Genomic DNA, 25,671 nt, shown 5'->3' with positions numbered 1-25,671 from the left:
TTCCATTCAATGAGCCTGGGATGGGCATCAAGAGTTTGCATTTTTAACAAGTCCCTGACGGCAAGGATGTAAGGAATAAAGTTAGTGAGCATCCTGCTGGGGAAGTATTTCTCACCTGGTAACCAGACAGGTTTTATACACCTGTTCAAACCTCTACCGCATGTTCCAGTCATTTATTGAGTCAAGGCTAAGTGTCCAGTCCTTTTATTTCTGGTCATTTCTGAAAAGGAGTCAGGGATTGGAGCACAGAAAAGTAGATGTGGACACACATGCCCAACAGAAGGCCGGATCTCAGCCTGCCATCCCAAGGTTTGCTATTACTGAGCACTGAATGACTTTCTGAATGAAATTTTTAGGTGCACTTCATAAAATAAACACAGATGATCCTTAAAGAGATTGGATGGCATTGGGAAGAGGGCAAGAATGTGCTTTCTGGCCCAAACCAACATCAGTAAAGCTGTCCTGACCGTATGAGTGGGCAGCACTCAATGAGCATTCTGAATGTTTTCTATATTTTATATGAACTTTTCTATATGAAAACCATGCAGCAATTTTCTATGAAAAATAAGTTGAAGACATCGTGTAAGTGTAGGCGGATGCTGCTTGTTCATTTCCTGGCTGTCCAGACCTGAAATAATCACACAGAAACTATATTAATCGCAATATTGTTTAGCCAATAGCTTAAGCGTATTTCTAGCTAACTCTTGCATCTTAAATTAACCCATTTCTATCAATCTGTGAATCACCATGAGGTTGTGGCCTACCAGTAAGGTTCTGGCTAGCAGCTTGTATTTTTCTCCTTTGGCAGCTACATGACATCTCCCTAACTCCACCTTCTGTTCTCCTCTATGTCCCGTCTTGCTCTATTCTGCCCTGCCATAGGCCCAAGCATCTTCTTTATTCATTAATCAACAAAAGCAATTCATATCCAGAAGGACTTCCCATACCATCTAAGTTACTTTTAAATATGTAGTTTTTATATCTTTTCTGATGTAGTCATATTTTCAAAGTGAATTTTGAAACTTGTAACTCTCCAAATTCAACTTGAGTTCTGCATAGCCCCTCTGCTCTAGCCTTCCAACATGAGCTTCTGGATCAACGGTGACCCAGGCTGCCTTGATTGTCCTTGGGTGAGGTCCTGCCATCCCTCGGGGACTACTTTCTGAAAACCCTTGGTGAGTTTTCTCAGTTAACAAAACTCCCTATGTCCCTCTCTGAGTCCACAGCTTTGCTTTGACAGTTGCGGGCCTGGCCACACCCACAAAGAGAAAGCAAGGCTTGATTTCAACTCAGTTGCTCTCCAACACTGTGACCAGTGAGGTTTACAGACCTCTGGGCTCCTGCTGTGTATAACACTGATACCAATCCTCCATGGACAGGCTAACTAGGGGTTACCCAATATAGGAACATGCCTGACCCATAAGAAGTTGTTCTACTTGGCATTCTGTTATTATAAAAAGCACCAGAGACCATCATCGTACATGAGGTTTTATTTGATTCACAGTTTCTAAGCCACGGTTGGTCGACACCATTACCTGTGACAGTACAGGGCGGTATGACTAGAATGCATGGCCCAGGGAAACTGTTCATGCCACACAGGAAGCTAAAGAGCAGAAGAGAAGCAGACCTGTTCCTTTGAGGGCAACAACACCATGTTCTTCCCTAGGTCTCTCCCACGGCCTGTGCTCACTCCTCATAATGTGAGATGAGATTAAGTCTTTCTCATAAGTGCCAATTTAGGGACATTAGAAACCCAGGCTACAGTAGAAATGTTCAAAAAACCCCTTCCCCTTTCTATCCCATTTCCTCACCCTACAATGAGGATGGGCCTTTCAGGGCTCAGCTTCACCTCATGAAGTCACATGCAGACAGATGTATGTATTCTCTGGTGAATTTCTGCTTTCAAAAGAAAGGGGGGTGTGTTTAGTGAAGTATTAATATCACAATTTGAATTTTATGATGTTGGGCAAACTCTGGAGGTGAGGATCCTGGTTCCATTTTCTAATTCAAGTTCTGTTACCTGGTGATATACTCCTCATACTCCTTTATGCCCTCAAAAAGCTGTTAGGCAGCCAGATGTAGTGGCCTCCACCTACAACCTTAGCACCCGAGAGGCCAAACGAAAAAGAAAAGAAATTGTTGGCGACCTTGAATAAGTTGTGTCCTCTTTTAATCTTTCCGGTCTCCTCTCTTCCCACTGGCTCATGCTTCCGTCTGTACTATGAAGATGCTGAACTTGGCTGACTTCCCCAACAGCAACCCCCTCTTCCGTTTTGGTACCCAACATTCTAATATCCTTTGGCTATCCGAGTTTCCAGAGGTGCAAGGTGAGTTACCATAAAAGGAAGTGGGGGGTGTGAAACACCGGAAAGAGGGGAGGCGAGTGATTAGCAGGAAAAGAAAATGGGTGAGGTGAAAATGAAGGGAGAAACGGGGAAGCAGCACAAGACACAAGCAACACCGGAGGCTTGCCTATCTCCCGAGAGAGGCTCCAGGCGGCCCAGCCATGGAGAAGACAGACAGACACGTTTCTGCATAGTTATTTCCACACTTACATACAATGAGGGCAAAGCCGTAGTTAGCATTTTTAGTAGCTTCAAGCTAATTTAAACTTCATCGTTCTGTTTGACTAGCATTAAAATATCATATAGATTTTTCTCCAGCGGGTTTGTACATCACCACATAATTGGCACCCTCAATACCTGCTATTACTCTCTCCTGCACAATAGAGGTGGTCAGAAAGTTCAGGGGGAAAAAAATCTCCCTCTGCATCTATTTGATTTCACAACACAGGATGAATGTGAGACAGGGATCTGGTTTTAAATAAATTATTAGCACCATATAATTTCTTGTCATATAATCGAGGGTACATTTCATGTGGAGAAAAAAAGGAGAGAAAATAATTTGCAAATAGGTTTCAGCATGAAAACACGAGAGAATAATACCTCAAACAGAACTTTCAGCAATGAAAAACTGCCTCATAAAATAGGGGTTTTCTTCCTCTGCTCATTTCTTCTTTCTTCCGTTTTTTTTTTTTTTAAAGGGGGAAGGGGACATTTTGATGACAGGTAACTCCCTTTTATTCTAGTTACTATGGCCATTCTTTGCACGTGGGAAATCTACCACATGTTCATTTCAGTGCCATTTTGCTTTTGGTGAATTGGTATAGTCCAGGTGAGCCAGATACTGTTTTTGGCTCCCTCATGTTTGGTCATTCTGCCTCTGTTTGCTTGTTTTCCATGACAGGCTGCCTTGATACTTACCAGGGAAGCACCACTGCTTTCAGGGGTGGGGGACCAAGGAATGGCTTTACCATCTGCCTGCTGAGTGATCATGGGTAAGTCATCGACCCTCTGTTTCTGCTGGACCACTCGTCTGCGAAGAAGTGATCTAACAGCACAGACCACAGAGGAAGGGTGAGATTGCGTCTTGGCAGAGTATCTAGAATGCAGTGGGTGCTAGCTGAAGTCCGGCCTGAGTCTACATAACGACACCATCTGCTTGCTGGGTCCCAGATTCCTTTTTCTCCATGCCGTCTGATTCTGAGTGGAAATCTGCCTGAAAGTAACCTCTGTCTTCATTTGCTGCTCTGCTCCTAGGGACCACAGGGGCCAAGGCTGCCTTTCTGCCTCCCTGGGATGTGCATCCTCACACAGACTGCATGACTCCGACTCCCTGTCTCCTCCCATCCCCACCCCAACAGATGGATGAGCACCCTGGATATAGCCCCTCCGTTAGAGAGCAATCACCCATCCCTGGTCAGAAACTACGTGCTGAAGTACCTCGTGGCCACATAATATGGCTCTTTGTCCTAGCATCTCTCCTCTGAGTCTGTCGCATCTTTATCCTCCAAGCACTAGCTGCTAATGAATTATGCAGCACACCTAAAAACAAATGAAAACATACAGTGGCATCTTTAAATGCGTTCATACATACGGTTTTAGCCAAATGTTGATAAATAAGCCATTCATTCCTGTTAATTTAAGAGAGAGTTATCTAGACGGAGCCATGGTGAGGAAAACATCCTCACAAGACCCACCCCCCAGAAACGGCTCAGGACCTCATGGAAACCTTCACCCCATCTTTCTAGCTTGATCACCAGTTTCCTCTGATAAACCCAGCTCCCTGCATTTAGGTTCCGCTGGCTCTAATGCGCAGGCTTCAGTGGGGGGCTTTTTCTAAACACCAAGTTCAAGACTATCCCTTTCTATTTTAAATTCTCCCTGTGCCCTAATGCATCACAGAGCACAGTGCCTCCCATGCGATCCTTCAAGTCCAGAGCTGACTTCTCTCCCCCACATCCTCCTACCTGTTCACTGTATATGCCTTGCTGTTCTCAGCTCCACGTTGCGAGTACCACTCGCCATGGAAAAAGCCCTTTTCTCCTCTCCCTCTAGGGATTTTCTGTTCTTTACCTTGTAGGTCAAATGTCCCCGTTCTGGGTACTCTGTCATGGCTTGAAAGCCACCCATCTTCACCAGCAGAGCGTGTGGAATGGACACCCGTTTTAGACTCTGCCCACCATAGTCTGCAGACTTCCTTCTCTTGCTTGAATTTTCAGTTCTCTGGGGTCTGTTTTGCTCATCTTTGCTTTGGTGCTTGCCTCTCATTCTGCAAGCTGAATTTTGGCCTGCTCAAGACGAGAGGGTCATGTAACAGATCGAGAAGTAGAGGCCGCATGGAGTGGCAGTGGTGACTTTTATGGAGCATCTGTCCTGGTAACCAATGCGTTTGATAAAGTTCACATCCTCACTCAATTTTCTCCATGCCCGAGACCCAGGCATCCTGGCGAGGTGGGTGACTTGTTACTAACGTCCTGGTGTGGGCTGTGGTCAAGCCCGTCCCTTCTCCCTTTTGTTCAGATTCAACCTCTTCCTTCCTCCCGGTACTCTAGTCTTTCTATCAGTTACCCTTATCATTTAGCCTTTATTAATTATTTTTATCTTTCTCCTTATCTTTTATTTATCCCCAACGGTTTCTCCACCACCTTCCAGTACCTTTGCCTCTATCTCACTTCTTGATTCAACTCCTCTTTCTCTCCCTCCCTCTCCCCTCCCTTCCCAGCTTTCTTTCCCAGGCCTAGTAATATTCCTTCAGGAAATGCCAGCGCTTTCTTGCTCTGGGCTTGGCCTCTAACTCACTCCATTTCTTTGGCTGTGCCTGTTTCTGGTTCTCTTGCCCTCAACCTGACACTTGTTCCCAACATTCACAGCCTTGTTGAAGCTCTACTAGGTGGACAGCTGTCACTCCAGGTCGAAGGAGAAACCTGACACAATAGTGCTGTCACTACCTAAGCTCCCAAGGTGAAGAAAGCGGTTCAGTTTCTGGCCACGTATCTGCCCGCTTCTGATGGTGGCAAAGCAACAGATGCCTTAGAACTGACTTGCTTGTAAAAACTTCTCTGAGAAAAGCCCCAATTCCACCGTGGAAGCTTCTTGTCCTATGGTATTTGGAATAAATTCTATAGAGTCATAACGTGACTTTTCTGGGGGATGTGTTGATTATGTGATTGCAAACAATTTTGCTCATTTAACTGTTCATTAACATAAAAAGACGAAAAATTCTTAGAACGTATTTTGCATCGATTTCAAACTTAAAGAATTTAATCAAAAGTAAACATAACCTTGGAAATTAAGCAATTAAATATTAGGAAATTAAAGACTACACTAGTATGATTAATAATTGTGCGTATTTTGTTTCTTTCTCTTGTCAGGGAGATTCTTAGTGATTAAAGCCTTGCAAGATCATTAGGGACATAGGTAGACGTAACTCAGTCCCCAGCATCTGACAGGAGGGACAGACATAAAATATCTTGTCCTGTGTGTCTGAGAGATGTTTGCAGACTGAGAATGGGAACTGCAGAGTATCCCCAAGAGAAGTGAGAAAAAAATTATTTACCAGGAAGTAAGAAAAGAAGTTTCATAACTACTGAGGAAGTACAGTGATTTTAGCTGTAGACCCAGTGGCTCTGCTCCACACTTCTTTGAACCCCATAAGATCTTACCTATGTCTAATACACCCCTGGTACCTCTAAATCTAACTTAGCACAGTACCTGGGCATAACAGATGTTGAATAATTGTTTGATGAGTAAATATTTAACATTTTGAGTGTTTACTATATTAGGCTTGTCTGAGTGATGTAGATGTGTACACACTCATGGAAAATTTTCCTATAATCTTACAAGGTTGATACACTTATCATTTCCGCTAAGATGAAGAAACTGAGGCACAGAGCTTAAATAATTTATTTAAGACCACATAGGTAGTCAGGGGTCTAGCTCAGGCTATTGGAGAATAGCCTACCAAAAATACAGTTACCAGGAATCATGCTTCGGAGAGATGTAGTTTCTATAGAGGGATTATCTTGTTCTGTGCTAGAAAAAAAAAAGTTTAATCTTCTTTAATCTCAGTAACCTGATGTAGTAAGTAGCAGCATTCTATGGAAGAAAACTGAGAGTCACAGTGATTAGGAACTTGAGACAAGACACACAACTAGAAAACTACAGAGTCAGCTCCTCTGGTCATCTTACTGACTTCAAAATGAAGTAGCTCCTGGACTGTTGTTGTTTGAGAGATGTGGCTCAACCACCCTCCCTCATTTTGCCTTTGTAAAATCATCCCAACAGAAATTCTCTTCCTCTGAACGCTGACAGAGATAGGCCAGCGGTGTAGGGACAATACAACAGACTATAAAGGGATGTGGCTGTACGGAAGAAACGAGTTAGCTAAAGGAGATGCCCTGACATAGAGCCAAGTGCTCAGAGACATGAGGGTGACTCCAGCAGGATAGACAGGAGCTGCTGACCTCTGGGCTACATATTATTTATTCTGAAACGCCCAGAGATGAGAAACACGGCCTGTGTTGAACTCACAGAGGGGTTCAATTTCCCTGAGAGGGTTCCTAGGTGCATCTCTGTTCAGTGCATGCCACTCCCTGCTTCCAGCTGCTGGCATAGGAAGACTTTTTCACTTTGATTCAATGACCTCCACATATGACCACAACCCAGTTCAAAACACACCATGACTTGGTTCAGCCAGTCAGACTCACAGTCCTGGGCTTTTACACCTGGAGAGGAGCAGGGGAGCAAGAGAACTGGAGAGTGCTATCCAGGGAGGGGATGGATCCTCTTGCCGAGCTGCACATTGGCTGTTAAACATTGTTCCTCATAAGGAGATGGAAGAGAATGACAGTCTCCTGCATGTTCAGAGTATAGCCAGCTTCCCACAAACTGGAGAACTATGCATTAAACGGTCAGCTACCCTGTGTTCTGGTCCCACAGTTCCTACCTGCTGAGCTGCCTCAGCTGTGAGCTCCAGTTAGAGTCACTGTTTCTCACTTCCAAACTTGTCACCCACATGCTTTCTTCAGTCTTAAGAAATTGCTCATTGGTGCCTAAGTTTCTAGCCCTTCACTCCCTCTACCTAACAGAGGACCTCACAGGGAACCCGGCCCTTCAATGTCTCTCCATTTCAGCTCTCTGAAGATGGACTGAGCTCAAGTGTGTGGTGAAGGGGAACGGTCTCTAAATCTTCCAAAGCAGGAGAAAGAGACTGGGTATAAGACTTATGCACCTCACAGTAGCTGTGTGGTTTAATCTCCCCAAATTCCAAATTTGGTATCTATAAAATGTAATTAGAAATAGCACCTACCAAAGAGGTTTTCTGAAGCAAGATAATGCATTTAGAATGTGCAGGGGTTCATTGAATCCCTTTTGCTTGAGCACCTGCCTTCCATATCCTGATGTTGATTGTGACACTATGAGAACACGAGTAATGCTCCCTGAATCTCTTCTATCGCACTATACATAATACTTTATTATTATTTTATAAGGACTACTTCCCTGGCATTTAAAATAGTTCCTCAAGAGAAGACATTAAAGAGATCATGCCTGTTTTTCTGTCTTTCGCCTTTTCCAAATGTTCAACTCCAAATGAGTTGCTCATGGGAGTGCCCTGCTACATGTTTAACTTAGTCCCAATCATTAATCACCCAGTTTACCCATATTTCCATTAATCAACCAGTTTATCCATATTTCATACAGTGTGTGCGTGTGTGTATATGTGTGTGTGTGTGTGTATGTGTGTGTGTGTGTGTGATTTGTTTATATGGTGTTGTGGATTAAACTCACATTGTGAATTCTGAGCCAATGCTCTATCTACCAATAATGCATATCTCTAAGCCTCACTTTTACTTTTTCTTTGGAGGCAGCATCTTACTAAGTTGTTCACTTTAGCCTTGAACTCCCACTGCAGCCTAGGCAGGTTTGAGCTTTCAATCTCCCAGCTTCAGCCTCCAGAGAAGCTGGGCTTACAGGCCTAGACCATCCAGCCCCATTAGTGACTGGTATTTATGATCTACCTGGCTCATACCTTGTCTCTGTCTCTCAAATCGTCTTATGGAGTGTTTTCTCACTCAGATCATTAGACCTCTACTTTTATAGACAAGTCATATACTCAGTACCATCAGCCTAGCTTCATGTATCACCACTGGTGGCCCTAATTCAGTAAGAGACTTTCTGTTTAGATGATTCTCGAAAGAGTTAATGATGCTAGCCTGTATTCCTTTGTAGTCTATATACATTTTTATTTCTATCTAATTATCTATGCACTGGGTTTATATATCACTGCAGTTCATTCTCATGATCATTCCCTTCTCAAAAAATAAACACATGGGCTGTGATAGCTTTAGGCTTTTGGCACGCTCCGTGAGGCTGGATGCACTATATCGCAGATAGCGTCTCTCTTTCCTTCAAGGCTTGGGTCTCTAGTGAGAAGTATCTGGTATTAACAATGGCCCTGGGCTAATTTGGGTTGTAGCCTAATCTTTGTTCCTGAATTTATGGTACATGGCTATATTATTTTACCTCTATGGATTTCAGCATTTTCCTCTGCGATACTAAAATAATTATGTCTGCCTTGATTAACTCCCAGGGTAGTTGTGAAGATCCAAAGATATGTGATGTATTTCAAAAAATTATAAAGTAACATACAAATACATGATGTTCATATTATTAAATTTAATGCTAATCAAAGTAATTGGGTAGGAACCAAAATGATACTAAGAAATGAGCCATTTTAAGTATTGGTCAGATGTTAGCACTACCCAGTTAACGCTAAGTTTTACTTCAGGGAAATAATTTAGAAATACTGTCTGCTACTGAGGCAGAATTCAAATTTTTTTTTATAAGAAATGTCTAAGTAGATATTGAATAAGTGTAGATGTGGACAGTACTCTCCTATGCAGTGCAAACAGAGAAGCACAGGCACACCTACACAGATGTACACATATCCTCCCCTTTTCTCTCCCTCATCCCTCCCTCCCCCCATATATTTTTCATGAAGAAACCACCACTCAAGTATGAAATAATGGAATTTTTCTAGCTAAGCTTGAAAAGGAATTTTTTCAGAGCTACCAGTAAGTGATGTATTAATTGCAGAAAATAGCATTGCACCACATAGCAACACAACCGTCCGAGAATCCTGGCTATCCACGGTCTACAGATGAAGACCTTAGAGATGCACGGCTTGCTTCTGGCCACACTGCTAGTAGATGATAGAACTAGTTTTCACACCTATGTTTGCTTTTCCAAAATCCCCACGCTCCACACCAGGCGACTTCTCAGACACGCTTTCTTTTGACTGAATTTTTTTGTGTATCAGTCCCATAAAAGCCACAGTGCAGGTTTGAAATAAAAACTCCTGGACTTCATGCCCGACAAGTTTGGTCTGGTAATTCAAGGCTGAGTCTTCCAAAATCTATGAACTTGGTAAAGCCGTCTGGTTTCACGCCACAAAGTGCTACTGTGTCCAATATGCCTCCCAAGAAAGGATCTAAAGTGACAGTAATTCTTCAAAGGGTTAAAAAAACTGAGTAAAGGCATTTGGGAAGCACGTGTGTGTGCGTGTGTGCACGCACACACACCCATCTTAATTACTCGCAACAACAACAATGTAAGCTCTACATACATCCCAATCTCATCCAAGGCAGCGTTTTTTTTTTTTATTTCTTTGTGCATCCCAGTGCCTAAAGCAGTGTCTGGTATAAATCCAATGCTGTAAATATTTGCTAAATAAGTGAATGAAATTCACTGATTTCCTTGGCAAGGAGCTAAGCACGTAAATAGAATGGGTCTCTAGTTCTGTGCTCCCTAATGTCTGTATAATTTTTTAAATGGCTAAACCCTGATACAGATGTTGTGAACCAGCAACATGTGGGTCCTTTTCATAGCTCTGTAAACTTTCTCCCAAAATTATTAATGGAAGTTGGAGAGAAAACATACCACAGTTCAATTCAGATTTGGACTCCTCAATCCCTTTGGCTCATTTCCTCCCAAATTCATGGGTTCAGGAGGAGCTTGTCAATTCTCTGAACAAGACGACTGTGGAAAACCAATTTATGAATCCAATCAGAAGCAAGCAGAAGTGACTCCACTGATTTGATGGATGTACCTCGACGAATTGCTGCCCCCCTTGGAAGCTGGCGGCTTGGATGAAGTTCGAAGAGAGAACATAAGAGATCTATTTATGATGCAATATGGATCCTGAGTGCATGGACCCAGAGGTGAGAAGGCAGCAGCCTGCATCCATTAGCATTGCCAACATCTGTCCTCCCTTCCAGCCACCTCCACTGAGGCCAACTGACCACGATCTGTCACCAGATCTGGAGCTCAGATGTTCCACATGAGCAGAGCATCTGCAACATCAGTATTAGAGCGAGCCTTCTGAAAGAAATGTGACTGGGGTGGGGAGAGCATGTAGGATTTAATTTGTAAACCTCTCAATGATGGCTACCAGATTGCTAAAGGATTCAGTATACCACCGGATCAAATTTCATGCTGTTAACGACATTACTCCAAAGCAGCAGTACACTTCGTGTCCTAAGTTGTGATGTGTGCCTTCATTCATCATCCACACCCTAAGCCTGTAGATTTCCCCATGCCTATAGCCTTTGCCATTCAGGAACAGCCAGCATGGTGTTTTTAAATTATCATGGTAAGATTGGAATCTGAATAGCCATATCTAACAAATGGAGACATTCACGCTCAAAGAAGTTGAATAATGTACCTAGCCATTTAACAAGATCCTGTCTCCTCTAGGGTCTGGGATCATTTTCACCGCATTACCGTTTGTTGGACCTGCACAACTGTGGAAACATTATTTCAATCCACTTCCCTCTGTCCTTCAGGTTTGTCCTTTTGGCCTCTTGCCAACTCCCTATATCACTTACCTCAGCCTGCATGCTCACACATACCCTTCACGATTAGTCTTAGGCCTTTGCTCTACAAATCGGCCTCAAGTCTGACTCCTGGAATTGCTGCAGGACTGAAATGCCAAGGGCAAGAGGGTGCCCTCTGATATTAATGAACAGTAAACTGGGACATAATGGGTAATGACAAAATCATCATTGTGAGGTGACACGGTCTTTGGGAAATGTTTCAGTCAAAGTTTCTAAGTAAAACTCGAAGAGTTTCAGACACGAATCAATTGCTAGTTTTTCAGAACGAGTGACATAGCTTCTCCAGTATTGTGACTTTGAAGGTACAAAATTAGGAGAGTTGCTACTTCATGGAGCACAGGTGACAGCAAAGGTGACAAACATGAGCTCCAAGGCCCAGTTCCTGTTTCTTAAAGAATTGTGAGCACCAATTTCCTTAGCCAATGCTGTGAAAGAGATGGTTTCAAGGAAACTCCTCTGTGAGGGACAGTTCTGAGGAGCATGAGGTTGGGGCATCTCCACTAGACTGCCTCAGAATTGAAAACCTAAGAGAAAGTTCCCCTTCTTCCCAATGAGCCCTCAGCTGCACCCAAAGGATGGAGTTCACTTATTTTTGATCAAAACCATCTGCAGAGAATATTCTAAAGCATAGAATGTAACCTCCTTTCTGTGAGCCACCAAAGGCCCCAACCCAGAATATTCCTCAGTTCTGAAGTGCCCAAGAAATGGTTCTGCTCACTGACATTGGCTGGCATTTGTGCTGGACTGATTTAGTGACTGAGTTACCTGTTTTAAGTTCTAAGCTGGGGAGCTCAGGGGGAGTTCGCGTAATCAGACTCTCAGCCATGTCCAATGAAAAGGGAAAGACAAGGATGGAACCCTATGGCTGGGCTCCTCTCCACACCAGTACTGCTTGTGTTATCTGCACTCTTCCTCAAAGCCTGTGGGCTTCTGATTGCTTTCTTTACTTTCAGAGACCCTATGTGACTTGGTCAAGTCTACACAGATCTTGAATTCATATCTGTCCGCTACCACGGCTGCTTTCTCCTTTAGCATGTTGCCTCACATGGAAAGACAGGATGGAGAAAGTGGTGCCGGGGAGTTTTGATTAAGGGCAGAGCATGTAACTGAGTGAGATCTGCTCTGAAGGTCAGACTCAGGTCTTAGAGGTCTCCATGCGTCTGCCCCCGAGTCTGTGTTTCTGAAAAACAATTGTCAGGTAAGGCTTGAACACCTGGTCTCCCCTGCTTAAGGAAGGTCACCTCATAATTACCTCTATGACACATTCACTGGAATGAGAAGGATACTCTTCAATTGTTTTACAGTATATAACATATGCCTCATTAATCAGAAACACAGCAACCTGAGCCTGAGCGCTAATAACACGAGAGAGATTAATGAATTGGCCCCGCTGGGGACCCAACAGCAGCCATGCACTCATTCTTCAAAGGTGCCCACTGTGCTTGGGCTTAAAAGATGGGCAGTCACATGAGGGATGAAGGGTAAGCCTGGGGAAGAGGAAAGGGAGGAGGAGATGGAGGGAGAAGAGGAAGAGGTGGAGGAGGAAGAGGAGGAAGGGGGATCTCCTACAAGTCTTTTCCCAGGGTATGAGAAAGGAATGAAAAGGCATATAGAATCCCTGGGGCAAGAAATGGAGCCAAGGACCAGGCTGGCTTGGCATACAGGGTATCATTCAAGAAGGAAAAAAAAAGCAGAAATGAGAAATTAAAAAGTTTAAATCTAAGAGCAAAAGCATCAGACAAAGGCATAGACTCTGCCACCAGCATGGCTTACCTGCGTTGAGTTAGGCAACAATATAGAGAGGAATGAGAAACTCACAGTTCAGGTTTTGATGACAAGTCATTCGTTTTATGCTCTTGTTCATTCCTTGGTTCTGATTCACCATCCCATTCAGCCAGTCAATCAACAGTCATCATTGTGAATCTTGACCTCGAGCTGAAGAATGCCAGTTGACTATGCCACTTTGGCTATCTCATACCAACTGTAAGTTGTAATTAACCACTAGGTCTTTCTAGACCTTTCTCCCTCTGGTTCCCATTGCCTGTAGATTTTCCAGAAGTTGTTATGAGATGGGTCTCTTCAGCGCTCCTCTCCTCATCTTCTTCCTGATCCAGAGCCTGACTTATGTAAATATATAACCTCCCTTCCCTCCAGATCAGAGCTAAGTCACCAGTCTAATGGAGGGCCTTGAAAGGACACAGAATTTCGATAAGGGGACTATGGCAGAGAGAGATGGAGCCTAAAGAGGAAATCAAGGCTTAAATTTAAACAGTCTGATGTCTACACTCCATAACCTAAAATGGTGTATATAGTTACATATACAGCGTTCTATTTGAACGCACATGTACAGAGCAGAATGACTATGATGTTCAACCAAATTTGTATTTCAGAAGTTACTCCTGGAGTATTATCCCCTTCTTGTTTGCTTTCTACTTCCTTGGTGTCCATAGAATGCATTTGTTTCTGGTAGTCTTCAAGCCCTACTCTTGCCCAGTGTCCTTTCTCAAGGATTCAGGACGGTTCCAAACTTCCTCTCTTTGCTGCCAACTGAAGCACTTTAGCATCTCTCCAGATTTCTCACTATGCCAACTCTAGGAAAATGGGAGCATTCTTTATAGGGTGTTCCCGTTTGACTCTATGGTGTCTTCCCCACCGTCTCCTTGAAATCCCTACTTAGTTAGGAAAACAAACACATGTGATCTCTTGCTCAGGAGGCAAGTTTACATATGAAGACACTGAGGCTCAGAAAGAATGGCCACTTATTCATGGCCCCGTGATTGTTCAGATGAAGACAGGGGGGCTGTCTGTCTGTTGATAGCCTGCTGTCTCCTCCCAGGAGGCTTACAGGATCAGACATTACAGTATGGTGGAATTGAAACTTCCACAACCAGTAATATGGCAACATCGTCTCCAGTTACTTACTGTGCACATGACCCTTTACCCCGCTAGCAGGTGGGCTGAAAATGACCCTTGCTGAGGACTTTAAACTTTTTCTACTCATGACCCCTTTTCACCTGAGAAGTTTTCTGCAGCCCTGGTATATAGGTCTACAAAATATGTCTGTGAATAAAGTATCTAGTGATGAGATACCATAAAGAGAGTTGTCTTTGCTCTGCACATAGTGTTAGCATTAATAACAAAGGCAGATTGACTTTAGAGTGCTTCTTGATTTTTACACAAAGAATTACAGTTCAGCTGGGTATTTGGCACATAGATTATCTTCAACATTTTTCAGAGTTGGTGCATGTTTTGATTTTGTAATCACCAACTTTGCATACATATGTGGTGAGAAAAACTGAAATAAGTTTAGGGTCACATCAGAAATTGTCCTAATCCCATGCCCAAATCCATTTAATGATGTTTTAAAAATGAAAGCAAAGCAACAACACAAACAACAAGTTTTAAAATGTTTGAAAGAAATACAACCCAAAGACATATTAATTTGATACTTCCACTGAGGAAAGATGGAGAAATATATCAGAAGTCTCTGTTTTCTCACATTAAACCATTTTGTTTTTACAACAGCCAAAACCTTTGTCTGTAGAATAAAACACTTCAGTTCATAACAGACAATAGTTTAGCACCTAAGCTGAGGCATTGTGGGATACTTTCATTGTTGTGAAGGCATGCTTGATGCAGTGTGTGTGTGCGCATGTGTGTGCGTGTGTGTGATTCTGAGTTGAGGCGACCAAAATTCATTGGATTAAGTTTTGGTCACTGTATATCTAGAAATATTTTACTGCCTCAATTTTCTTTGCAACTCCAACTCAGTTATGTGACCCCATAGTTTGGCCAGACCCAGTTTTAAAAGCTGACATCATTATGCTTAAGCATGTACTCATTTTTTTCTTTCTGTTTCATAGTACTGTGAAACTCAGGTAATGACTTTAATTTTCAGTTAATATAACCAACCCACAGTATAGCATTTGGAACCACAAAGTATGAGTCCAGGGAACGGAACACCTTCACTATGTTACGTGATGTTGGCAGATGATAGTCATCTTTAATACACTATTTTTGTTGGAATCACTTATTACTTAATGCTAATTTTCACTCCAAAAATATCATTTAAGCACCAAATCCAAACACTGTGGCTTTCAGCAGAGTAGGTTATTTTATACAAATTACTACCACTTGAAATTATACAATTTCTCCTTTTAAAGTAAATTCCTCACACACACCACTGAGGTTGACAGCCACAGGGCAACTGGGTGGCCATGAGGGTGGCTCTGTTTTGTTCTGTTCCACATCCTGGGAGCATTCTAGTGTCTGAAAGACTGTAGGAGTCTACCTTAAAGAGACTTGAATCGGCATCAATTTCTTTTAAGTACTTAAAAAAACAGCGCTGTTCATACAATGCCCAATCTGTCCATTTGCCTCTTTCAATTCCAACCTCGGTTTAATCTCTGAAAGAACCTTCCTTGGAGTTCTTTCCCTTCACCTCAGTATTCTTTCCTGCACTGAGTTCTGCACTCTTTCCCAGTGGGTGAAGGGTTTTTAACTCAGTTAGGTGTGAATAAAAGACAGAAAAACGAAGTTCCTCTAAAAGTTCTCTATATCACTAACCTGATTCTGAAACCTGGTGAGTTGACCTCATATCTGATGTTGTATAGAGGTCTGGCTGAGTGCTAACCCTGAGTGAAAGGCTAAGTGCTTGTGAGTCTCAATTCTCCAGTCCTTTCTACAGAAATACATTGACTCATGATAGGATCCGACAGAACAGGTTTTGAGACTCAGTTCTTCTAATATCCAACTACTCAGCCTAAGAAGTATTTTCTTCAGTCTCTGGGGTCCTCCATGCCTCTCTCAGTAAAACGATGATCTTGGTGGTAAATGTATCATAGGATGTTGTATTAACTGAGATAATGACTACTAGATTCTTCCAAAAATTTGTGATGGATTACTTTTAGCTCTCTCATCTAGTGTTTTCCCAAACAGTGCATCCACTATGATTTCTTTCCTCTCAGGATTCATTGCTCAGCATCGTTGACTCTGGAGCATTCTCTCCTTTTGAAAAATGCAGGTAGTTATGAGTCACAGCGGAAGGTGAAAGGCAGGACTCAGGAGAGCGATGACTTCTTGACACCATCAGATCACGACAGCTGTGCTGCTTTCTTCCGGGCACATTTCCACTATGCCCTTCCTTCCCCATTTCTCCTTCCTAAGCAGTGCGTACCCTGTGGGTGGGGCCCACACGATGGCCTCAGCAGGTTGTTTAAATGCCAGGGGAGACCATATTGAGACAGAGGAGAGCTCTGGTAAGTATCAACTAAATGCACATGAAACAAGCCAAGCAAGCCTCCTCAGAAAGCCTAGACAGGGAAGTAGAAAACACATAGTGAGCAGATGTCCAAGCAGGAATGGCTGCCTGGAGAGTAAAGCAGTTCAAGAAACAGCCAGAGAGGATAAAAGCAGATGGAGAGGCTAATCCCCCAGTGGAGTGGAACACTTTTATCTAATTTTTGTGCCCCATGTGGAAATTTCACCTAGTCTTAAAATATTCATTCCTCTTGGGATTAGATAACTTGTTAGGAGTCTCTTCTCTGGAGAAGGCTGCTCTCCCTCCCTTAGTAAACATTAATTACCTATCGTTCATCTTCTAGGAATGAAACCTTGTGAGATTCTTCCCATCCAGGCTGGCATGTCAATTGGTATTGTCTGTCACTTTTAAGGTCTTGTTTAGGGAACCATACTGTTGATATCTTCCAGATATAGCTTCCTTGTCATATACAGGTGACACTATCTCATAGCAGACATTCTGCTTTGGTCCTCTGGCTCTTACCGTCTTTCCACCTCTCATTTGTGACATTCCCTGAGCCTTTGTGTAAAGGTTGTATGATAGGTTTATCAGCTGGAGCTGGACACCATACACTCAATTGTTCTCTTAATTTTGACAAGTTGTAGTTTTCTTTAATGATTTCCATTTTTGCTGGAAGAAGAAACTTCTTTGGTGAGTGGCGAGAGCTATATTTCCCGGTATATTAGGATAAGAATTTAAAATGAAGTTAGAAATTATTCTAGCTTAGGAAAGCAGTGGTATTAAGTTCTCTTTTGGGGTTCATCAACTCACCAGCAATGTAGTGATGAGGCAAGCAGGCCTGCTTTTCGTCCTGCCCGGCTCCCACACAACTAGCTTTACACCCGAAATAACAACACACAAATTGTATTCATTTAAACACTGCTTGGCCCATTAGCTCTAGCCTCTTACGGCTAACTTTCACATCTTGATTAATCCATTTCTATTAATATGTGTAGCACCATGAGGTGGTGGCTTACTGGGAAGATTCTAACCTATGTTCATCTTGGGCCGGACCTTCATGGGTCTCACTGACTCTGCTTCTTTCTCCCAGCATTCTGTTTGGTGTACTCCACCTATCTATTTTCTGACCTATCAGGCCAAGCAGTTTCTTTATTATTTAGCCAGTGAAAGCAACACATAGAAAGAAGACCCACCTACAGGATGGGAGTGTGGAGGAAGTGTTTTTGGACCCTATATGAAATATAAACAAGAACTGGAGGGGAGGCTCCCGCTTCTGTTTGCACACCACACTGTCTTTGTATGACAGCAAGTCCCCTCTGGAGTTTATTATGTCAGCAGCTTCTCACAAGACATTAGAATTTACTCAGTCATCCATTAACTTGATAAGTATTAATTAAAACACTATTCTGTGTTAGAGAAGGGCTGAGATACTTAAAGGACATTAGAGAACGAAGGAATGGAAGCTGGTGCCTTGGGAGTTTCTCTTCTGCCCAGGAGAGCTTTGCTCTGGTTGGGTAGAGATGTTCGCCTGCCAGTTTTAGAAGCAGTGAGAAAATCTTTAAAACCCTATTAGAAGAAGAACAACATCAATGCTCACTCAGAACTTCAGAGACAATGTCCCAGGCTATGTGTCTACTGGTATCCACATCCTCTGTTGTTTTGCTTACAAAGATAGAGAAATCCAAGTTTGCAAGATCACCTTGCCTTTGGGTAGCTAAAGTAGTAGGATAAGGGTGCTACTGAGAATCTTATGTGGTTTTATGGATTAAATAAGACAAGAGACAGTCTTGTTCCAATAGGGAAAATAGCATGTGGCAATAAGTATTATGATCAACTTTTATCTCTGAGGCATAAATTTCATTTAAAATCCCAGGTTTTGTGATAGTTCTCTGAGCACACATAGATGAGTACATATATAGTTCTTTTAAATGGAAAATGTTAACTTTTGAATTGGCAAGAGCCCTTTCTGTCATACAAGATGTATGCATAAAAACTCAAAAGACATAGATCTACATATTCCCAGGCACATGCAAGTTTCAAAAGCCATACTTCATTCCCATAGTTCGTTTGTGCCATGGGTTCATGTCTTTGGAGTTATCCAAATCCAAGCTGTGAGAAATATGGTCACAGATCATTTCCTGGTGTCCTCAATTCCTTTGAGGATCAGGTCAGGTGCTAAAATTTGAAGGTCCTCATTGACATACTTTACTTAACCAAATATGCTTAGAGAATATTATCCTAGCAACACATATTGAAACATTCATTAATTATTTTACATCTTTGACACTAAATATTTTTATTGAAAAATTTTATAAATAAATTCTGATCATGCTTTTTCTCTACTCCAATTCCTCCTAGATCTCCTGCACCCACCTGTAATAAAAGACTACTCATTTGTTTCTCAGTCACCCAGGTCTGACACAGAAACTATATTAATTACAACACTACTTGGCCTATTAGCTCAGGCTTCTTATTAACTAACTGTTACATCTTAAATTAACCCATTTCTATTAATCTTGGTGTCAACATGAGACTGTGGCTTACTGGTAAGGGTACAGTATCTGTCTTCTTAAGCAGCTACATGGCATCTTGCTGACTCTTCCTTCTTTCTATATATAACTCTTCCAGCCTGGCTATATTTTGCCCTGCTGGAGGATGAAGCAGCTTCTTTTATTAACCAATGATAGCAAAACATATTCACATACATACAGTAGTAAAACACACAGAAGGAAATCCCACATCATCTCCCCCTTTCTGTCTAAATAAAAAGGAAGGTTTTAAATTTAAGATAGTAAAATTACATATACAAAACAATTGTCAAGCAAGAATTATAGTTACAATATTTAGTCTATTTACATTTGGCAAGTTAAGGAAAATACTTAATCATTTATCCTATTTTTGTGACTCTAAAGTTTTATATCTAATTTATGTTTTAAGGAAAACCTTAACCATAACTATCTGACTTCAACTCTTCAAAGACCTCAGAAGGATATAATGTTACCTAAATAAGAGGAAGTGCATTGTAAGCATCTTCCAAAGCTTTAGAATTGGCAGACACCTCACTTCCTGGACAGTCACCCAAAGTTCTGTAACATTGGGGCATCCATCTTCAGCCTACAGGCCCATAGTATCTAGCAAACTTTTCCATGAAGCAGGAAATTTGAAAGACTGCTTTGCCTATATTGACAGTTTGTCAGTCACTTTCTTCTGTGTCCTGGAGAATATCTGGTAGACTCTTTCATGAAGCTGGAACCCTAAAGGATTGTCTCACCTTTAGACAAGTTAAGTGGCCATTTCTGTGGGTCCTGCATGTCCAGTTCATACAGCATACTATTAAGCAGTCCAGGCAAGAGCAGTTTCTTGCTGGAATTGCTAAGCAAACTCCATAGGAAGTCTCTTCGATGCCCATCATCCTCTTGAAGCAATTGATGCTGCCAGAAGCAGATATGCCTCACTATTGAGATAAGCCTAAGTTCTTAAAATCTTTTAAATGGCATATTCTGTATGTCTTTGGAGTGCTGAACATTATCTATGTGACTGAAATATAACTCTGTATATCTAGAAAGCCTAACTAGCATAATTAAAAGTTTTGTTATTACAGATGACTATCTATTAATATGTATTTCTTAACTGTACATTATAGTTTGAAATAAGCTGCACAAACAAAATACCTTGAACAAGAGCAGAAATACATATACAGTGTAGCAAAGCAAACTCAAATTTGTATCAATAGACCAAAACCCATACCAATGCAAACTATTCATCTTTTTATCATATCTCTCCCCTTTTTCAGAAAGTAATTGACTGTGACCATTTAACCATTTATAATCAACCCCCTTTAAATGAAAACAAATATTCATAAACAATCATTTTGGGAATTTGGGCATAGTTTTTTCCAGAATAATTCCTACGGTTTTTTGGGAGAAGTGTTTTTAGGATTCACAGAGATCTTTCAGGTCTTGATCCATCAAACTACATTAGCCTGGAAGGAATCCACAGGTTCTCATCTTCTGTGGAAACAAAAGCAGAACCTAAAACAACACGTCTTCAGACCCAATTTTTGAAGTCAAGATACCTTTATGTTAGTTTAATTTGGCAATTCCTAGAAACAAATGCCTCTCTGCAGTCAAAAAATTCAAAGAAAGTACAATAATATACATAATCTAGATTCTCTGGGTGTATTCCATCTTTTCATGGCTTATTTTTCTTTATTCCTTTAATCTGTGATTGTCTGTACTCTTTTACATTACTTTTACCGTATCTTTAAAGACTTTGTTTTATTTTTTTTAACTATTTATTTCTTTTTATAACTGTCTGTACTCTTTTTTCTTCTCTTGCCCAAGACTACATACATTTTTTAAACACGCTGTGACTCATTTAGAGGTTTTTGTTTGTTTGTTTGTTTGTTTTTTGTTTTGTTTTGTTTTTGAGTCTGTCTTTATTGTGTATCTGTAATCATTTTGTGACCAGGAGTGCGTCTTCTTCTTTTCTTAATGCTAAGCTGGCTAGGCTAGGATCAACTCTGTGGCCCTGCCTATTTGCTCTACCCAGTCCAACATGGCAGAGGTACGTTCACCACCTCTGCTAGCCATGTTCACTGCCTCAGCTCCAGGGACACAGCTAGTCTATGTTGTCATTAAGCAACTAATAGCACACTGCTCACAAGTCCCATTTAAGTGCAGGACCTCCCAAAAGAGACGGAGGACGCTGTTATTTCTTAAAGAAGCCATGCCTCTGCTTAGGGTCCACAAACAGAGCCTACCTGAAAAAAAAATGCAGCCACCAAGAATTTGTGTTTAATTCTGTTCTTTGTGTCTAGAATTTCTTCCCAAGAAAGCAGAGAGAGCTCAGGTTTTATGTGGATATAGTTGTCCACTTTGGTGTGCCAATTTGTAATAGGAGACTGCTTTTTTGTTTCCCAGCTGCCCAGACCTGAATAATCACACAGAAACTATATTAATTACAACATTGCTTGGCCTATAAGCTTGGGCTTCTTATTAACTAATTCTTACATCTTAAATTAACTCATTTCTATTAATCTGTGTTTCAGCATGAGGCTGTGGCTTAATGGTAAGGGTCTGACATCTGTCTCCTTCAGCAGTTACATGGCATATCTCTAACTCTGCCTCCTCTCTCTATATAACTCTTCCAGCCTGACTATATTCTGCCATGCTATAGGCCAAAACAGCTTTTTTATTAACCAATGGTAGTAAAACATATTCACAGAATACAAAGGGGAATCCCACATCACCCACTTAACTCCCTCTCTCTGGCACCTTTTCTCTCTCTGTCTCTCTGTCTCTGTCTCTGTCTCTCTGTCTCTGTCTCTGTCTCTCTCTGTCTCTCTCTGTCTCTCTCTCTCTCTCTCTCTCTCTCTCTCTGTGTGTGTGTGTGTGTTTAGAAAGCAAACAAAAGCAAAAAGACTTAATGGGAATTCGGGGAACTAGAAGGGGAACCTAGCCAATCCTTGGTATCTTTTCTCAGAGAGAGATGAGAACAGACATTCTCTTTTTAATGTCTCTCTCTACACTTTTCATCTCTCATTGACCAAATACACCCAGAAGCCATGAGGCCTAGGAGTCCCTGACAAGGTGCAGCAGCCTGGAAGAACACAGGGTGCTGTTCAGGAAAGTACAGAAGACATATTGGGGCTGTGCAGGATGCTCATGGGTGAGCTGAACATTCCCCCGGATTGTCCATAGCAGCTTTAAAGAGAAGGATACTTGCTCAGTTGTCAACCAAGCCTCAAACTCAAGCTCTTTTGACAAATAGAAAATACTTGATAAGTCTCTGGAAAAAAGAAAAAATAATGGTTAAAGGTATGATCAAAATAGATGGGCAACTTATTGACCAAGTGAATGAATGAGAAGTGATGGGCTGATGGTTTTCCCCAGTGGAGTTTTCCAGATCAGCCTCTCTGAGACTTACCTATAAACGCTGTGTGATTAAGATATCCAGCATGATTCTAAAGGCCTTGGTCCCTCATGTGGTTTCTGCAGTCAGCTTGGATGCCTGTGTACCAGATGAAATTGCTTCCTTCATGGAAGAGATGAAGCACCTCCCACCTCCTGTTCCAAAGGCCTCAGATTCTGAATTAGGAGAGACATGAATTAATGAGTTCTTCGCATAACAAGGAAAACCTCTTTTAATAACTGCGAGTTAAACAGAGTTCGGATCCCTGCTGATCTTATTGGCAAAATTAAATAAAAGTGACATTCTGCTGGCCCAAGCAAATTAGCAGCCAACCCGTGTAAAGGCTCAGTTAACCCGAGACATTGTGTGATGTATTACCCATTGTTTGACGTACTTTCATAAGAGCAAGACAAGTGTCCCATCCTTTAGACTCTGGTAATGTGCCTCATTGTTAAATTCAATAGGAAAAGCGATTCATACTGTGGTATGATTGAAAAGAAAATTGAATCCTTTTGATGTTATAAATGTGTCTATTACTGCGTGTGCACACAAATTTTCCATGGAAATTATGGTGAAAGTGGTGATTCTCCTGGAAAAATGCATTAGTGTTGACATGTTCAATTTTATCTGCATCAGAATATAAATACCCTTTAACCACGGTCAAATTGTGCGGAATGTTAGAGTGCATCTACATAAGTCACTTGTCTGTCTGTCTATCTGGGGAGGGGGACACACGTTGCATTGAACTCTGAGAGCTATCCTGGTTCACCATTTGCAGTCTCAAAAATATATATTACTAAAAGCATTGCCATAGGATTTGTGAGAGGGTTTTTTTCTAATTTAAAAACCAGTTTCATAAATCAGGGGTCTGTAATTTTAGCATCCTGGGTACACAAAGCAACTTAGAAAGCTCAAGGGGCCTGGTAAGCACCATTGGAATGTCATGATAGCACTGGCCACCCAATCATTATTGGCCCTGCACTGGCCAAGCATGTTCAGGACCTACAGGTAATGTCAAGGGGCTTGATTTTCAGCTCTATCTGTGACTTTAATTGAAGGTGGTAAAATTCCTGTCACCTATTACTTTCTTCTCCAGAGTCCAATTCTATCCTTCTTCTTTCCTCCACAGTCCAGGTCCTCCTTGGATGTAACCTCTGTGATCTCCAGTCTTCCCTCTTCCAAGCCTAGGGGCAGGACTCTATGTCCTTTAAAGTTGCTCATTTGGTGTGGTCAGGCACATTATGTTCTGTTGGGTTCCATTCTTACGTCAACCGAGATCTTTTCAGTTGCAAATGGTAGAAAACTCTACACAAATTGTTTAGGGAAAAGGTGATAATCACTTCCCAAAAACAAAATGACAGGTGTATCTAGCAAAAGCATCACTCAAAAAAACTTGGACCTGCTCTGGTTTTTAACTTTGGCTCTTAGATCAGTTAGTCCTGCCTACAAACTCTTCTTGAGTTTTCTGTGTCTTGTGTTCGGATCCTTCTTACTTCAAGTTGGACAATATAAAAAAAAACACCAATGTGTTTTTGAGCAGTATTCCTTGATTGACCTCAAGAGCATACCATTCTATTTCTTTACCTGCCAGTTTCTGCTTCTCCCCTGTAATAAGAATGGCGGGTCACTTCTCACCGCCTGCCCAGCTAGATTTACCCGAAATAATTACACGGAAACTTTATTAATTTAAACACTGCTTGGCCCATTAGTTTCAGCCTCTTATTGGCTAACTCTCACATCTTGATTAACCCATTTCTAATAATCTGTGTAGCACCATGAGGTGGTGGCTTACCAGGAAGGATCCTAACCTGTGTCTGTCTTGGGAGAGGAGAGTCATGGCGACTGCCTCATTGCCTTCTTCCCAACATTCTGTTCTGTCTACTCCACCCACCTATGTTCTGACCTATCAGGCCAAGCAGCTTCTTTATTAATTAACCAATGAAAGCAACACCTACATCACTCCCCAGCCAACTCTTCCATCCTTCTCTTCCCAGACTCCATCCTGGGCACCCATGCAACATGCTACACAATCTGGACAATATCTTGCTTTCTAAGACCTTAAGAGAATTACTGGCAATCCTGTATGCACCCTGCACCCACCTCAAAAGTGACTAGAAGCATCCCATGCTTTGATTTGCTCCCCTGGAGTCACATCCATTCACAGAAACAGCTCAGGCCAGGTCATATGGATCAAGGGTGGAACAGCAATAGGTGATCTAAGAAAAGACATGCTTCTATAACAAAGGGAAGAGTTAACATGAATGGGAGGGGCTAGCTGGCATATCCTCTGTGATGTGCTTATGCAGGCAGCTCCCATTGTCTGAAATACCTCCTCTTCCTTATCAAAGCTGACCTTTGTTTCCCCTTCAAGATCAAGTTGAATGACCTGTTTTTATGGAGACTCCCAATCCCCTATCTGACTTCTGTATTTACTGAGCCCTGGAGCGCATCACTGCTATAAACTGGTCAAGTTCCTACTTCACTTCCAGCAAAGATTTATGGCTCATCCCCTAAGCACACAGCACTATCAGTAATTTCATTAAAGCCTTAGAGAACAAGACAACAAGACATTGTCCAGGTTGGGGTTGTGAGGCTTGCTGCATAGATGCCTGGGGTAGAGCTGGGAAAGAGGTATGGAAGAGTTTGCAAGGGGTAGCAGAAACTGGCAGACAAAGTGACAGAATGATAAGCTCTTCTAAGAGGGTATCAGAAAATCCAGACAGAGGCCATGTTTTGTGGCCAATTTAGTCCATTTCATGAGGAAATTTGGGACTTAAGAGAGAGTTTAGAGAGGAGGAGAGAATACAGTGCTAAAGCGCACAGCTGTGCTTCTGAGAGTTTGAAGAACAGGACATAGAGTAAACAGGATGCAGGCCCAGATACTCTAAGTATTCAGTGGATCATGCATGTGAAGACCAAGAGACTTCTCCTCTTCCCACAGGATCTCAGTCTGAGAGCCACCTGCCCTAACTTGATGGTTGAACATTAACCAGGTTATTCCCAAACAATGCTTCCTGAGCCAAGCTTCCAGGGACAGGTACAGCTTTCCTACACACCTTACATTAACCCTCCTATCCATTCCTAGCCTATTCTTCCCTCCTAGCCTGTGCAACATCCTACATAGTTTGACTTCCTTTGCTTTACTTGTCATTTCTGATCATGGTTATTCTTTCTGCTTCAAGATAGAATTTACCTATTTTTCCTGTTATCACTTCTTTATCTGTTCCTTCTGTGTCCTGGCCTTTCTTACTCACCATCTCTC

Source organism: Myodes glareolus, chromosome 7 (genome assembly GCF_982192425.1).
Source record: "Myodes glareolus chromosome 7, mMyoGla1.1, whole genome shotgun sequence".
NCBI classification, from domain to species: domain Eukaryota; kingdom Metazoa; phylum Chordata; class Mammalia; order Rodentia; family Cricetidae; genus Myodes; species Myodes glareolus.
This window is presented reverse-complemented; position numbering follows the sequence as displayed.